We start from the raw sequence: 18,194 nt of genomic DNA on the forward strand, positions 1-18,194 counted from the left end.
GAGGGGCCAGACTAAGGCCCCTAAGCCTGCCTGAATGATGGAGAGGTATCCTTCAGGTCTTGACCATAGGCCTGGACCGGAACATGACCACCCCCCCTTTCCTTTGACGAGTCCGAGAACCGCATCAAGAATGTGGGGAAAGGACGAGAATATCCACTACCATCAAGAGGCTCCATAGGTCAACACCCATTGCAGGTCTAATAGTTCCGCTGGTCCCATAGGGCCAGGGAGTCCGGTTAAACATTGCCTGAAGCCACCGGAACTTGGATCGCCCCACATGGAACTTATCCTGAGGCGACCGTTCGGACTATAGACGGGTCAATGAGGAAAGGAGAACTAGTAAACGTTCCAAGGTAGGGCTGAAAGCTCTGCTTGACTGAGAACAGGTACTGCGACTCTCCTCAGTCTTGCCAAAGTCAACCGAAAGGAAGGCTCGGAGGATGTGGTAACAGAATCTGGCGTCCCCAGGCGGTCACCCATCCAAGTACCAACGTTGCTTAACCTCGCTGGACGGACGAGAAGCGGGGTTTCCAACGTGGTAAGGCCGTTGACTCAATATCATGGCCAGATACTCCAGATGTTGAGGCAGAGGAAGAGAAGGCTCCAAGCAAAATACCATGAGCCCACACTCATGGTAAGCATCCGGAAGCTTGTCCCGGCGCTGAAGAAGGTCGAACCCGAGCCTACCGGAGTTGACCAGCCCTCCAAACAGCAGAGGAGGCGGAAGCCTGCACCTGAGCGGCCAAGAGGAAGGCAGGGAGAGTTCTCTGGGGAAACAAACCTGCTATGCCATGGCGGGATAGCCACACTGCATCATAAGCAGGAATACTTGCAGTCTAGGCTGAATTCGACGAGCACCCTGGAAGATGGATGGAATGGAAACAAAGTACCCGTCCTTCCAATCCAGGGTTTAAGGAGTCCTGTCGCCTCGTTACCAGTCTGATCGATTCTGCTGGTCTACGCTGGCCGAAGTTTGTTCGACAAACTTAATCAGGGCTGAGAGGTCGACTACGGACATCCTCTTTCAGATCCTTTTTTACAAGAAAGGATCGACTGAGGGGGCCGGGGGTGAAGCCGTCGATGATCCTAAGGAAGACCTTCGCCTAAGGTATGGATCATTCTGCCCAACCGGGCAACTCTGCTGACGCTATGGCATAGAGGTTCAGAGACACTGAATTCGCTGACAGAGACGGCAGGCGCGATATCCTTGGCTAATCACAGAGATTGTGCGGGAATGGGCATCGGGAAGCTGTCATTCGGATGAGTAACCTTAAGCATCCTCCCAGCGAAAAACCTGCAATCCTAGAGTTCGTGAACTCCTTTTAGGACTATGCCCCCCCGGGGGAGTCTCCCGTGCCATCTGTTCCTGACAGGAGGAAACTGCAATTGGACACCTTGTCCCAGTTGTCGTAGCCGATAACTTAGGCCGACGTGGTTGAAAGAAAAGGGCGCTGGAGCCCTGCAGAGTCTGGAAGAAAGCGCCTTGGAGGAGTGAAACCGGAAGTCGATTTCCTCCGCACAGCAGCTGTCTAAGTCTCTGTCCGTGGGCACAAACAAACTCTTCTCAAGGATGGAAGGGTGTCTGAGGTCGTTGACCTCCACAGATGAGACACCCGAAGGAAGCCCTCAGTCAGCGCGTCCAGATGGTACAACATCGAGCTTGTCCGCAAGTTAGATACTTAACGACGAAAGGCCAAGGTGCCTGAGCTCGAGAGGAGGAAAGTACCCCTGATCTTCCTTGAACCAAACCTCGGGCCGTAACCGAGGAGGGAAAGAACCTGGTAAGCTCCCAGAGGAAGAGGTAAGCAGTCACCCCTTGTCGGATGGAGAAATCTCGAACGGAAAGCCCCCCCGCCAAAAATCCTTCCAGGGAATGACGGGGAAGGGCTAACCCAGGTTCAGGAAAGAGGAGTGTTGCTCAGATCTCCCTTAAGTTTCTCCTATTCTTGCAAGTGCCATGCTCTGCGTTTACGGGGTGAGGCCGTGTTCTGGAAATATGCTCCAGAAGAACTCGCCAGGCTGGCCAGGCTGCAAAAACCCCATTGGGAATTGTGGTCGCAATCGCCCTGGAGCTCGCGCGACGGAAATTCAAAGATTTTCGCGTGGGCGAACGTGGAAGAGCCCATGCGCGGTAACGCGAACGAAGGTGAGCGAAGGAGCGCAGAAGGAGGGTGAGCGTGGTAGGAAGGGCGAGAGCTGGTGGTCGGCGAGCGATAACCCATAGACGAGCAATGGATACTGCAAGAAATAAGCCGACGTTTGTGCGAAGAAACACTGTAGGTTCGCGCGACGGAACACCATCCGTCCGCGCGATGGAAAACCGTTGGTTCGCGCGTGGGCGAACATTGGAGAGCATGGGCGCGGACGCGCATGAGCGTAAACGTGCAGGCACGTGGACGTATGAGCGGGCGCGCAGGCGAGCGGGCGCGCAGGCAAGCGGTCGTGAGGGTGGGCAGGTGGATGAGAGCGAGTCCGAGGCGGCGAACGCAAGCGTTAGCGCGATGGCGAGGAAACGCGCTGCCGCGTGGGCGAGGAAGACCGCTGGCGATATGGATCAACAAGCGATCGGTGGTGAGCTGGTGAGCGCTAACGCGCAGGTTGACGATGGCGCGTTGTGTTATGCCGACGCGATGATCGAGCAGCATGCGCAGGTGAGCGATCGTGCGTTGGCGAGCAGCATGCGAAGGTGAGCGATCGCGAGCAGCATCCACGGTGCAGGGTCCCGCGGTGGAGGGTCGCGCGATGGCGAGCAGCATCCGCGGTGGAGGGTCGCGCGATGGCGAGCACCATCCGCGGGTGAGCGGTCGCGCGATGGCGAGCACCATCCGCGGGTGAGCGGTCGCGCGATGGCGAGCACCATCCGCGGGTGAGCGGTCGCGCGATGGCGAGCAGCATCCGCGGGTGTGCGGTCGCGCGATGGCGAGCAGCATCCGCGGGTGAGCGGTCGCGCGATGGCGAGCAGCATCCGCGGGTGTGCGGTCGCGCGATGGCGAGCAGCATCCGCGGGTGTGCGGTCGCGCGATGGCGAGCAGCATCCGCGGGTGTGCGGTCGCGCGATGGCGAGCAGCATCCGCGGGTGTGCGGTCGCGCGATGGCGAGCAGCATCCGCGGGTGTGCGGTCGCGCGATGGCGAGCAGCATCCGCAGTTGAGGGTCGCGCGATGGCGAGCAGCATCCGCAGTTGAGGGTCGCGCGATGGCGAGCAGCATCCGCAGTTGAGGGTCGCGCGATGGCGAGCAGCATCCGCAGTTGAGGGTCGCGCGATGGCGAGCAGCATCCGCAGTTGAGGGTCGCGCGATGGCGAGCAGCATCCGCAGTTGAGGGTCGCGCGATGGCGAGCAGCATCCGCAGTTGAGGGTCGCGCGATGGCGAGCAGCATCCGCAGTTGAGGGTCGCGCGATGGCGAGCAGCATCCGCAGTTGAGGGTCGCGCAATGGCGATCAGCATGCGCAGGTGAGCTAGTAGCTGGCGAACCATGTTCCTTCAGAAGTGTTGGAGAACGTTGGCGTGCCGGCTGTAACACCCGCGGGCGATCCGGAGATCGCCGAGAGACAGGTGATCGCTGGCGAGCTGATGATCGCTGGCGAGCTGATGATCGCTGACGAGCAGAAGGCTACGCGTGGAAGCCTGCGCAAAGAAGAAGAGTCCTTGACCCCGACCTGAACCGAAGTTCTAGATCGCGAGGGCGAACGTGGGCGCACAGGGCGCGTAACAGGAACCAACAGGAACCGCAGGGATGATCATCTTGAAAGCGCTGACGAACAGGAGAGCGCTGATGAGCAGAAGAGCGCCTGTGTGCTAATACTGAGCAGGAGCAGGAGAGAACACAGCAGAAGGGCGCGCAGGGAAACCCTGACACGCAAGGGAAGAACCCCCGTGGGGGCAACCCTTTGCCCCGAAGGGATCGTTGTCCGCCGGGAGACTGATGTCCGTCGGAAGACCACTGTCCGTCGGGAAGACCGTTGTCCGTCGGGAAGACCGTTGCCCGTCGGAAGACGAGATCAGACTGCTGTCCATCTGCACCAAGGCGGAAGATCGAGAAAAAGGAGTTGTAGGCTGCAAATGGAGATCCAAAAAGGCGCCTCAAGCACCCTTATAGGGAGATGAGAGGCCCTTACGACGAGGCGGACGGTGGGCCTTACGGCGAGGGAGGCCAACAGCAACAGCAACAGAAGAAACCTCCGAAGAGGAGTCTCTATGAGTGTACTCTCTCCCGAACGAAAGAGAAACACTTCGTGGAAGAGACTGGTCAGCCAGTGACCTAAAAGGAGCAATCCTCCGAAGAGGAGCTCCTGCAGTTGCCCAGCCCCTTGAGCGAAACTGCAGGTGCGACCGCTCAGCACCAAGAGCATAGTCGCACGAAAAAAAAGGCAAGAGAAGAACCCCCCAAAAGGGGAAAAACTCAAGCCTGGACAGGAAAGACTTCCCTCAGAAGGAAAGTTACCCGCCCAAGGAGGCAAGCCTCCTGAGAGTTCTAAAATGAACTGGAGAGCTGTCCGTCGTCACGGGAGTACTTCCAGTAGAAGGAGACACGCCCCTGACGAAAATACAAGGGGGGAGGCAGCAACAGCCGAATCCCCAGGACTCAACCAGACAGCTCACACCGTTGCCATATTACAGAAACGAACTAGATCGGTAACTGTAAAAAAATAAAACAAATAATATTAGTACACAATCATTCCCCCGGGAAGGCTCCGAAGAGGAATCCCGAGGGAAAGGAACAAGAATTACACAACAGGCACGTGCCCTCACAACCACTTACACTCGCGGAAGGAGAGCTGTAACCAAAACAGAATTATAACAATTATAATTATGTAACTGTAATTATGTAATTTAAAAATGAATGAACACTAAAGAAAGAACGAAAACCCCGAAAGGAATCGTTCTACAAGCTGAAAAACAAAAAAACAACCACAATTAGATTCATAACTAATTGAGACAAACGTACGGCGTAGCAACCCCCCCACACGGAAAGGAAGCTACAAGGGCGTAGTAACACGTAGTAAAAGGGTGAACGACCTCAAGAGAGAGAAAGAGAAAGACATAAGTCAAACTCGATCGCCACCCATAAAATTACGCCGTGGTGACCTAACTGCCGAGGCCTCCACGTAGAAATCGTACACTACACACACAAATCTGAAAAGGAAACTTACTTATTTCTATACTCAAATATATATACAAACATGAAAACATGTTTACATATATATTGAGTAAACGAAAAGTAAGCGATTAAGTAAAGACAAAACAAACAATGGCTGCCAAGAGAGGACCAAGACGAGACGTCTGTCACAGTCCGAGCCAAAAGTGAAAGTGAGTATTCACCTGTGTGTGAGGGGGAGGAGGGGTAGCTAGCTACCACTCCCCTACCCCCCCTCCCCCCCGCTAACTAGCGCGGGGGTAATACACCCTCGTTAAATTCTAATGGCTCGCCGTTTCAGCTACGCTAAAAGGTAACCCTTTGTAAATAGCGTGGTTTGTATTTCGGTTACGGAACAAACTGACTTTTTACAATTGAAATACAAATACAAATACTTTCGTTTGGAATTCCAAAAATACAAAATACAAATACAAATACTTTTGTTTCGGAATACAAAAATACAAATACAAATACTTTTATTCCTAAAACTAGAAATACAAATACAAATACTTTTCTTCCTAACTCTAAAAATATAAATAAAAATAAATCACTGGTTCAGAAAATACAAATGAAAATACAAGTACTCTTATTTCAGATTTCAAAGCTACTAATAAGAAATCCTCCTGAAAATTTGCAAACTATATAACATTTTTTTCACACAAGTTTATATCTGTATTCTATATATAATTACATTTAATCACCATTAATGCCCGGAAGGTTTCCAGGCCAAGTCTTGCTTGCTCAGAAGTGTAAAAATTACCAGCCTTACTTAAAGACTCTTTCATATGTTGCCGACGTGGCACAGCACCCTAGAATATTTCTTGTAAAAGGCTTTAAAATGCTGAAGCTCTTGTTTTCCCGACAGTACCTCAGTGGGTTCACGTCAAAAGCCAGAACTCCTTCTTCTAGGTACGACTCAAGTTCTGCCTTTACCACTATAGTGTCGCTTGTTGATGCACTTACATTTATTTTTGCAGCTGGTGGCATGTACGCAAAAAGACGAGAGCGTTTTGCACTTATGTCAGCCTTGTCTTGATTGGTGCTTCTGGTGATGAAAGGCTCCCTCTCTGGAATTATGTTCTTCAAAGATGACTGAGTTGACTCTGAAATAATTAGGTCCACAATCTTCGAAATCTTTATTCTTTTTCATTTCCTCACATGTCAGCAATGCCAGCTTAAACCTGGGGTCCATGACAGCTGTGGCAATGACGTCAGTCTTCTCAAGAAACGGATGCAATCTTTTTTTGATAGAAGACTGTAGTGCATTAGCCAAGTTTAAGCAGTAGATTGGTTTACCTTCCGTGAATAGTTTGAGGCTGTGCTCAAGGCCAAAACAAATGGTGCAACGCAAGAAAGTGTCACCATGTTTTCTCCTTCCTCTTGCATTGTCGCCTCTTGGAATGGTTCCAAAACTTTTATCACTACGTTTAGCATTGCTATTTCCATTCCCTTCAATTCTTCTACGGTCTTGAATGATCCTAGGAGACGAATAGCTGAGTTGACACCATTGACATCTTTGAGAACTGACTTAAACATAGTCAGTTGAGAGTTCCATCTAGTAGCATTGGCAGCCTGCAGTGAAACCCCAATCTTTTCCAAGAATGGTGCTGCCACAGTAGATCGACGCACTGCAGCTTCAATGCTACCTCACTTGTGCATCACAGTTGCAATTGCGCTGTTTCTGACACAGGGATCATTGAAGCCATCTCGTATGCAGAGTTTTTATGTGTGTGCAAAGCAACTGGACCAATCCGGTGGAAGAAGGACAAGGACCTCATTCAAATCAAGTTGTTCTTCCAAAATATCAAGGTTATCGGTGTCTCCATTTTCATTGATACTTTCTTTGCTCACTTCATTTCCATATGATCCTGGTAGAGACATCAAATGCTCTCACCATGACGAAGCATTGTCTGCAACCACCTTCCTCACCTTGCCACGAATTACGAATTTAGTGACTATCCTCATATGTTGTTGCGATATTCACAGCTGTGTGTCGTTCCACAAACTGATCGCAAGCAATGACACGTGACTTAAGCTCATGTGATGAGTTAATGAAGTGTACAGTGACAGCACAAAAAGACAATTTTTCAATGTCAGGTAAATAAGACTGAGGTTTTCAAATTCTTTCATCCATTGTGACTCAATGTGTTTCGCTCTCTGCAGAAGTAAACTGCTTCTAAGTGTGGTTCTGCTTGGAAACACGAAGCGTGGTTCGGCTTCATGTAGAAGAGCTCTAAAAGTCTTACTTTCCACAATACTCAAAGGCAGGTGGTCACATGAAATGAAGTCTAAGAGTTTCTTTACCATAGACTGTTGTTTGATGTGATTAGTGTTAAATTTGTTCTCTTGTGGAGGCTTGGGTTTGAAGAACGGGGTTATTTTGTGCTGTGAATGTGATGCACAGCTCTCACACTTCTTCTTTTCCTCTTCAGCTATCAGTGTCTCATATTCAGCACTCTAAACTTTGTGAATTTGTGACAGGGACGGTAGTGCTATCTCTGTCCAACTACCATCATGGTAGTTGGTGGGGTAGGGATGGTTGTACAGGAACGCGACGTTTACTCGTACGCAATGTGTACGCGACGTGTAAATGACCCGTAATAGTTTTCGTAAGCCATGGTTGTTGACCTCCCCCCCCCCCTTCGATTGGAACAGATGGACCCACATCTACCTGTTTCCACCAACAATTCTCCTGCTGAAGGTCCTCAACAAGCTGAGATCCTTCAAGGGAACTGCAGCAGTAGTGGCCCCCAAGTGGCCCAAGAGCAATTGGTTCCCTCTAATGATAGAACTGAAGTTGAGGCTGTTTCCTCTACTGAACCCAGCTCTATCCCAATTGGTTCAGAAGTCGATTGTCTTCACTTCATCACAGAGAACCCAAAACCTCCATCTCATGATTTTCTTGCCTTTGCAGTCAAGAAAAGATTTTGGAACTCGAAAGACAGTATAGACTTTCTAGAAGAATACAAGACAAAGTCAACCAGACGGCAACATGAATCGTCTTGGAAAAGTGGGTTGCTTTCGTAAAAGCCAAAAAGCCGACGGAAATCTCGATAGACTTCTGCCTGTCCTTCTTCATCCACCTTCACGAGCAAGGCTTGGCTTCCACCACGATAACTACGTTTAAGTCAGCTTTGACTAGACCTCTTCTATAGCCTTTCAGGTGGACCTGTCTAACAAAATCTTCAACAAGATTCTGAAGGCATGAGCTAGACTTAAACCAGCAGCCCCTCCGAAGCCCATTTCATGGTCTCTGGACAAAGTCTTACACTATGCTTCGAACTTGAACAATGAAGATTGCTCTCTAAAGGATGTAACACAAAAAGTGATATTTTTGTTCGCTATAGCCTCAGGGGCTAGAGTTAGTGAATTAGTAGCCCTATCAAGAGACAAGGGCCATATTCAGTTCAAAGAAGTGGGAGAACAATCTTTATCCCGATCCTACCTTTCTCGCCAAAAACGAGCTACCCACCAAAAGGTGGGGTCCCTGGAGAGAGTGCCCTCTGAAGGAAGATGTCTCTATCCAGTAGTGTCTCTAAAGGTCTATCTAAGAAGAACATCAGACTTCAAGGGAGGACAGCTCTTCAAAGGCGAAACCTCAGGATCAAACTTATCCCTGAAACAACTGAGGGCGAAGCTCACCTTCTTCATTTGCAGAGCGGGTCCTGATAGTACACCCGCAGGTCATGATCCGAGAAAGATTGCTTCCTCGCTGAACTTTCAGTAAATGGACTTTGAGAGACTCCACTTCTATAAACATTATGCAAAGCAAGTGCACGATATGAAACACTTTGTGGTGGCGGCAGGTAATGTAAAACCTGTCGTCTAGTGCTGCGATGAACAGTGAACTGTTTAGGACTGTTACAGTTTGGGTGGAAAGGTGTTAGTTAACACCTTGCAGTGCAATACCTTTTATTGAGTGTCACCCTGGTGACACTAGGACTGTTCTTTATAGGTGCAGAATCATACCAATGACACGAGTACCATGTGTACACTTGTACGCAGTGTTGAAATTCATCCAACATTTACAGTGAAATTATCTTAATAATTTTACAAATTATTTTGAGTGGCTAATATATATTTCTTCCCTTTCAAGTGATAAATATTTATGTACCTTTTGAATGTTGGCTGTACAATAATTGATTCTAATTTAATACATTTGTTGTTAAATTTATGTTGTCTATACAAATATATGATGAAATTGTATTTGCGTCTTAATCGCCCCAAAGTAGCTGAATAAAATTAGAGTTCTTACTTATTTTCCTAAAAATAAGGTAAATACTAGAAGGTGCATATACATGTGAACATAATTATTGAAAGATAATGACATTTGTTCCAACATATGTACAAACCTTGTCGCTTCTATAGTTAATGATGACAATTCCCTGCAGAGGGCAGAAAGCCCTAAGATTGTTCCAAGCTTAGTGGATATGACGAATAACGGTACCGTCATATACAGTATTTATGTGGTCTGGTGACCATATAGAAGCCAACTCAAGGTTAAGGCACTTATACAAACCCACAGATACAGTACTTTCAAGTAATTCTCTGGTAAGCTTCCATCAGGACAACATGGCTTGAGCCCACAAAACGTATTTTGAAGTAAAGCGATATATGTTTGGGTGAGATGGCCATGTCGTCCTGATGGGCCCGCCCTCCTTTTCGAAGAAAATGAGTGTACATACGTAACAATCCCCACCCGAAACTGCTCTATCAGTAGCCACCATGCTTAATTGCTACAAGGAATGGGTAGCCATATTGGGCTCTGTAGTGGTGCGGGAGGGGGATCCACCGGTTGACCTTGATGGCGGATCCCCTTCAGTTACGCCACTCTTCCCCCTCTGAGCGAAAACTCTATTAGGAGTGAAGATTGCCATGTGTCGTATCAAGAAATACGTCCCCTGATATTATGCGATATCCTTAAGAAAATTTTTAAAGATACTCACGCCAGGAGTTAGAATTCTGGAGACCTATGGTCAATTCTCTGGGAGTATCACTGTAGCTAAATATCCCTTAGAAAGCTGCCTAAAGGAACCTTCCATCAGGACGACATGGCCATCTCACCCAAAAATATATTTTTCCCTTTGTTTCAAAATCCATATACTACTGGTGAAAACCTCTATTAACAAAGTTACAGATTTTAATAAAAAAAAAAAAATCCACACTTTGCTCCTTTTGTCATCTTAGCACTGGTCACAGAAGCGTCCTTCCACCAGCTAATTCAAAAAAGCACTGATACGTGGTGGTGCTGTTGTAATTTACTTGTTCGAACAGAATAAAGGGATCAACATTTTATACCCTAAACTTGTTTGTTAACTTATTTCTAATATTGGAATATTCAATATAATTATGGCTCTTATTTTACTTATATTAATAATTAAAGGTTAGGTTAGAAACGTGCTTGATATACAGTATTTACTCTGATAATGGGAACGAAAGCGAAGTCCATGTTAAAAGAACTCACTCCTTTGTCAAGTTTGTATAACTGACAACACTTGAATCATAGCCCATGGCCTAACATACATAGCAAAATATGTTGCACTTGCATGAACACAAGAAAAATGAGATGATGTTTAACAGCGAGAGAAGCGAGCTACGGCCGAGCAAAATCCATATCATTAGCTCAATTAACTAAGATAAATTTGTAATACAATGAACACTGCTACAAATAACTCCATAGAAAATGGGCAGGGAAAATCCTGTTTTCTATGCGCCTGGAAGTCCGTCATCCCATTTTCTACGTATTGGGAAATCCAGGCAAACCATGTTTCAGCAACTTTTTTTTATGATGACTGGTGGAAACATCAGTTTAAAAAAGTTAATTTAAAATATCATACAATTAAAATGGTACACTGTATTTTAAGGGGTTTCAAACGTAATTGATGACGACAACTAGCTCAAAGCCACAACTTTTCAGTTGGAGTAGTTAATCCACCATAACAAAAACTAAGTATTTCCACCAGAAATCATTATAAAACATTCTAAACAACAAAATACATTAAAAACCAGTTTCATTTTCTAAAAATTCTTCACTGCATTGATCTATAATTTTACCAAATTATGTTTATCTTTGTCCGAAATATGTTATTTTCATTAGTAAAATAAATTTTTGAATATACTTACCCGATAATCATGTAGCTGTCAACTCTGTTGCCGACAGAAATCTACGGTCGGGATACGCCAGCGATCGCTATACAGGTGGGGGTGAACACCACAGCGCCATCTGTGGTCAGGTACTCCAGTATTTCTTGTCAACACCACCTCAATTTTTTCCTCGGTCCACTGGTTCTCTATGGGGAGGAAGGGTGGGTCAATTAAATCATGATTATCGGGTAAGTATATTCAAAAATTTATTTTACTAATGAAAATAACATTTTTCAATATTAATCTTACCCGATAATCATGTAGCTGATTCACACCCAGGGTGGTGGGTAGAGACCAGCATACATGTTAACAAAGAAGCTAAGTATCCCGTATTTTATTTTATTAGTTATTCAAAAATAACATAAAATAAATAAGTACCTGGTAAGGAAGACGACTTGAACCATTACTCTGCCTTTATTAAGTACGTCTTTCTTACTGAGCGTAGCGGTCCTCTTAGGATGCTGAACGACTCTTAGGTGCTGAAGTATAAAGGGCTGCAACCCATACTAAAGGACCTCATCACAACCTTTAACCTCGGCGCTTCTCAAGAAAGAATTGACCACCCGCCAAATCAACAAGGATGTGGAAGGCTTCTTAGCCGACCGTACAACCCATAAAAAGTATTCAAGAGAAAGGTTAAAAAGGTTATGGGATTATGGGAATGTAGTGGCTGAGCCCCCGCCTACTACTGCATTCGTTGCTACGAATGGTCCCAGGGTGTAGCAGTTCTCGTAAAGAGACTGGACATCTTTGAGATAGAATGATGCGAACACTGACTTGCTTCTCCAATAGGTTGCATCCATAACACTCTGCAGAGAACGGTTCTGTTTGAGGGCCACTGAAGTAGCCACAGCTCTCACTTCATGTGTCCTTACCTTCAGCAAAGCAAGGTCTTCTTCCTTCAGATGAGAAATGTGCTTCCCTAATCAGGAGCCTGAATAGGTAAGAAACTGAGTTCTTAGACCTTGGAAGAGAAGGCTTCTTGATAGCACACCATAAGGCTTCTGATTGTCCTCGTAAAGGTTATGACCTTTTTAGATAGTACCTAAGAGCTCTAACTGGGCAAAGTACTCTCTCCAGTTCGTCCCCCACCAAGTTGGACAGGCTTGGGATCTCGAACGACTTAGGCCAAGGACGTGAAGGAAGCTCGTTTTAGCAAAAAACCGAGCTGCAAGGAACATGTAGCCGTTTCAGATGTGAAAACTATGTTCCTGCTGAAGGCGTGGATCTCACTTACTCTTTTAGCTGTTGTCAAGCACACGAGGAAAAGAGTTTTTAATGTGAGGTCCTTAAAAGAGGCTGATTGGAGAGGTTCAAATCTTGATGACATAAGGAACCTTAGGACCACGTCTAGATTCCAGCCTGGAGTGGACAACCGACGTTCCTTTGAGGTCTTAAAAGACCTAAGGAGGTCCTGTAGATCTTTGTTGGTGGAAAGATCCAAGCCTCTGTGGCGGAAAACCGCTGCCAACATACTTCTGTAACCCTTAATCGTAGGAGCTGAAAGGGATCTTACGTTCCTTAGATGTAACAGGAAGTCAGCAATCTGGGTTACAGTGGTACTGGATGAGGAAACTGCATTGGCCTTGTACCAGCTTCGGAAGACTTCCCCTTTAGACTGATAGACTCTGAGAGTGGATGTCCTCCTTGCTCTGGCAATCGCTCTGGCTGCCTCCTTCGAAAAGCCCCTAGCTCTTGAGTGTCTTTCGAAAGTCTGAAGGCAGTCAGACGAAGAGCGTGGAGGTTTGGATGTACCTTCTTTACGTGAGGTAGACGTAGAAGGTCCACTCCTAGAGGAAGAGTCCTGGGAATGTCGACCAGCCATTGCAGTACCTCTATGAACCATTCTCTCGCGGGCCAGAGCGGAGCCAACCAACGTCAGCCGTGTCCCTTTGCGAGAGGCGAACTTCTGAAGTACCCTGTTGACAATCTTGAACGGCGGGAATGCATACAGGTCGAGATGGGACCAATCCAGCAGAAAAGCATCCACGTGAACTGCTGCTGGGTCTGGAATCGGAGAACAATACAACGGGAGCCTCTAGGTTATCGAGGTAGCGAACAGATCTATGGTTGGCTGACCCCACAGGGCCCAAAGTCTGCTGCAAACATTCTTGTGAAGGGTCCACTCTGTGGGGATGACCTGACCCTTCCGGCTAAGGCGATCTGCCATGACATTCATATCGCCCTGAATGAACCTCGTTACCAGCGTGAGCTTTCGATCTTTTAACCAGATGAGGAGGTCCCTTGCGATCTAGAACAACTTCCACGAATGAGTCCCTCCCTGCTTGGAGATGTAAGCCAAGACTGTGGTGTTGTCAGAGTCCACCTCCACCACCTAGTTAAGCTGGAGGGACTTGAAGTTTATCAAGGCCAGATGAACCGCCAACAGCTCCTTGCAATAGATGTGAAGTGTCCTTAGCTCCTGATTCCATGTTCCCGAGCATTCCTGTCCGTCCAAAGTCGCACCCCAGCCCGTGTCTGATGCGTCAGAGAAGAGACGGCGATCGGGTTTCTGAACAGCCAAAGGTAGACTTCCTTGAGAAGAAAGCTGTTCTTTCACCACGTGAGAGTAGACCTCCTCTCTTCGGAAACAGGAACTGAGATCGTCTCTAGCGTCATGTCCTTTATCCAGTGAGCCGCTAGATGATACTGAAGGGGGGGAGGTGGGGTCTCCCTAACTCGATGAACAGGGCCAGCGATGAAAGTGTCCCTGTTAGACTCATCCACTACCTGACTGAGCATCGGTTCCTTCTCAGCATGCTCTGGATGCAATCTAGGGCTTAGTATATCTTTGGGGCCGACGGAAAAGCCCGAAAAGCTCGACTCTGAAGATCCATACCCAGGTAGACAATGGTCTGGGATGGGACGAGCTGGGACTCCTCAAAATTGACCAGGAGGCCCAGTTCCTTGGTCAGATCCATAGTCCACCTGAGAATCTCCAGACAGCGACGACTTGTGGGAGCTCTTAAAAGCTAGTCGTCTGACGGAGCCGGACACAAGATCATGGTACTGCTGCACAGTCTGTGAACTGTCAACCATGGGGAAGCGAGGAAGTACAGTGACAACCCGAAGCTGTCTAGACTGTCTGGGTCGTACAGACAACTCCTTATCGGGTTGCTGAGGTTGCCGCACTGCGTCACAACAAGTCACTTCTGCTGGTTGTTGAACGTCTTCCCAGTGACACACTGACTCCGTAAACAAAAAATCCTCTAATAAGGACTAAGCTTGGACTGCATGTCTTGCAACACAGCTCAAGGTCTATGGGAGCAGGTGTGGTAACAGACGGGGTTAGCGACTGAAGTGGAACCATTACCCTCCCTGGAAGCATGCTATGCTTAAATAAAAGTCCATAGGAGGCTAAGCAGCTAAAGGCTCCTCTCCAAATGACAGAGTCCTCAAGGGAAAATCAGAAGGAGGGAGAATAGCACTTTCTCATCTACAGGAACCATATCCGAGAAAAGCTAAGTTCTCTCAGTGAGGGTTTCACTGGTGCAAAAGCAGCAGACTAGAAGGCAACGTTATGAAACTGCTTGACAGTCTAGTGAGTTGGCAACAACCAAAGATGTGTGACTGAGAAGCATGCCGTAAGGTATGCCGAGCATGCTGTATGCAGAGCATGCTGTATGTAGAGCATGCTGTAAGGTAAGCAGAGCATGTTGCATGGCGTGCGGCTTATGCTGCATGGGATGAGGCTCATGCTGCATGGGATGAGGCTCATGCTGCATGGGATGAGGCTCATGCTGCATGATATGAGACTCATGCTGCATGGGATGAGGCTCAAGCTGCAAGGGATGAGGCTTATGCCGCATGCGTTGAGGAGGATGCCGCATAGTATGAGGCTCCTGCCTCATGGGTTGAGGCGGTTGCCGCATAGCATGAGGCTCCTGCCTCATGGTTTGAGGAGGATGCCGCATAGCATGAGGCTCCTCATAGCATGAGACTCCTGCCTCATGGGTTGAGGAGGATGCCGCATAGCATGAGGCTCCTGCCTCATGGGTTGAGGAGGATGCCGCATAGCATGAGGCTGCCTCATGGGTAGAGGAGGATGTCGCATAGCATGAGGCTCCTGCCTCATGGGTTGAGGAGGATGCCGCATAGCATGAGGCTCCTGCCTCATGGTTTGAGGAGGATGCCGCATAGCATGAGGCTCCTGTGAGGTTCCTGCCTCAAGAGTTGCGTCTGCCTCAAGGGTTGAGGAGGTAGCTGCGCAGAGAGGCTCATGCTGTGAAGAATGCGGTTGCTGCATGCGTTGAGGCGGCTGCCTCATAGCATGAGGTTCCTCAAGAGTTGAGGCTCTTGCCTCAAGAGTTGAGGTTCTTGCCTCAAGAGTGGAGGTGGCTGCCGCAAGAGTTGAGGTTGCTGCCTCAAGGATGGTGGAGGTTGCCGCAACGCAAGAGGTTGCTGCCTCGAGGATGGAGGAGGTTGTCGCAACACATGAAGCTCCTGCCTCAAGGGTAGAGGAGGTTGCTGCAAAGCATAAGGCTCCTGCCTCAAGTGTTGAGGAGGTTGCCGCATAGCAAGAGGCTCCTGCCTCAAGGAAAGTGGAGGTTGCTGCACAGCGCTGGTATCTGGCAACTCCCAATGCGGCAGCTCACGCGTGGAGGTAGGTTGAGGAACCTCAACATCATACGTCTGGCAGGGTGGACTGCGCAGAGGTGGAGTTGAGGCGGCTGCCTCATGAGCGCTCGCAGGAGGAGGTGTGCTAACCTTCTCTGCCTGAAACTCCTGCATCAACACCGCAAGCTGAGACTGCATTGTCAGCAGCATAGACCACTAGAGTTTAAGAAAGACAACAACAAACGGAGCTACTGTCCGTTGAAACTGAGGGTCTAAAACAGCTGGTGCGGCAACAGACGGAGTTACTGTCTGTTGCGATACCACCTTGCCTCTCTGGGAGGTGTGCAGTTGTCGTACTGCAGCAAGTCCGAACTGACCCAGTGCTAATGGCACCACCTAGGAGTTGGACTTGCGCGGAAGGGACCGACTTGCACTTAAAAGCTGCAAGATTGGTCCATGGTTTCTGCGAGAAACCTCTTCCGCAGACGAGGAATAAAAGGGCTCTCTCGCCTTTGTGTGGGTGGGGTGATCACGTCGGCTACGTGAGTTGGTAACACCCGAAACCACGGAGGGAAACATCTGTTCGTCGATCAAGGCCTGCTGAACCCATAAGTCCTTCGACATTACTTCTCCCCTGGGCTTGGGAGCTTGTAAGAGGTCCCAGACTAGGCGAACAACTGGCACGAACAGACGAACCCTCGAACGCAACACTGTAACACTTTGCGCTTATCACTTTATCACTTTTGATTTTCTGTTTGCACTTATTTCACTGAACTCGAAACTTTAAGTGGTTTGTACCTGAAACACGCAATTCTATCCTTCATTAAAAGTTAGTAATTGCGAAAACAGTATTACAATGTAACAGAAAAACATAATGAAAGATAAATAATTCAGTGGCTGGAAAAGAGACTAAACACTAGATCAAATAAACTACGTTTAAAATCTCTCACCGCATAAAGCCTGAGAACAAGAATAAAACTCTAGAAACGTTTACCTTCTTCCCCTAAAGAGACTAGGGAGAAGAGCAAAAACGATAACAACGTTACCCGCTTGAACGAAACATTTATCCTCCTCTCTCTCCCTCCGTCTCTATCTCTCTCTCTCTCTCTCTTGACTTAGCACCTGAGAGAAGAGCCCAATTATATATATCGTTAAAACATATTATTGTTAAAGGAAAAAAACTGAAAGATTTCCCAAATAAAAAGTTCCTTTATTAGAATTAAAACCATTTAAGCTAAGAAAGAATGAACAAAACGCTAGAATCGGTTTACTCTTACTGCAACGTGACACCGTGATAGACTCTCTCTCTATCGTAACGATAGAGCGCAAGTTGAACGTTCTGAACGTCAACAACTGCAGAGACAAAACAAAACGTTAGTTCAACTTTGAAAACAGTACAAGACTATCAAAGAAATTCTTTCAAAAACATTAAAATAGCATAATATGTTAACAGGTAAAAACGAAATGACGGGCTCAATGTTAATTAACTTCGGTTCCAAGAAAAGACCGCCTACTATTAGGAAAGGTCGAATATAAACAAATATAAAAATTAATTTTAATAAGTTTATAATAAAAGGAAGTTAATCAAAGAGGCCTATAAAAGGCGGAGAGATATAAAATAAATCTATAACCTTGTTAAGCAAAATTAAGAGAGTCTATACTCTCTTCGACACCAACACTTCCGTCTAAGGGAAGGGTCGGCCATTTAAAAGTGAAAGAGTTCATACTCTCTTCGTACCAAAATTAAATCAAAAATTAAATCAAATTAATTCCAAAAACTTGCTAAGCTAATGATATAGCTTCCTGAATAGCGAAGGCTAAACTCTAGAACAAATACATCACCAAATCGTGAGCAATAACTCCAGAATCAACAGCGTATCCATGTAGGTCTAGCCGGAGGCACGACAGAGGAAAAATTGAGGTGGTGTTGACAAGAAGTACTGGAGTACCTGACCACAGATGGCGCTGTGGTGTTCACCCCCACCTGTATAGCGATCGCTGGCGTATCCCGACCGTAGATTTCTGTCGGCAACAGAGTTGACAGCTACATGATTATCGGGTAAGATTAATATTGAAAAAAGATATAATGAAGTGATTTTTATGGCTGACAAAATATTGAGAAGCAAACACAAAGTTGAGGATTACTCTTTGGCTAAGCTAGGGATTCGTCAGTCTGAAAGGGGGTTACAGGGGTTGGCATACTCCCCTCCTGTAGCTACGTAAATAAGGATACAGGTCCTTGGTTAGGTTAGGTGAGATGAAGAACCTTAGGTTATATGGTGTTCGTGTGTTAATTTCGGTTTTAAATGCGCTTTAACCGTCACAACTTTTAGAGAAATTTTAAACCTAGTCCGCAA

The 18,194-nt window shown here is 47.3% G+C and overlaps 1 long non-coding RNA gene across 1 annotated transcript in view; it reads right to left on the reverse strand.

Annotated features, from left to right (window-relative positions):
• LOC137631991 (uncharacterized) overlaps nt 1-18,194 on the reverse strand; it is a 69,838-nt gene that overhangs the window by 50,822 nt on the left and 822 nt on the right. The window lies entirely within an intron of this gene.

Source organism: Palaemon carinicauda, chromosome 40, assembly GCF_036898095.1.
Source record: "Palaemon carinicauda isolate YSFRI2023 chromosome 40, ASM3689809v2, whole genome shotgun sequence".
In the NCBI taxonomy this organism is placed as follows: Eukaryota; Metazoa; Arthropoda; class Malacostraca; order Decapoda; family Palaemonidae; genus Palaemon; species Palaemon carinicauda.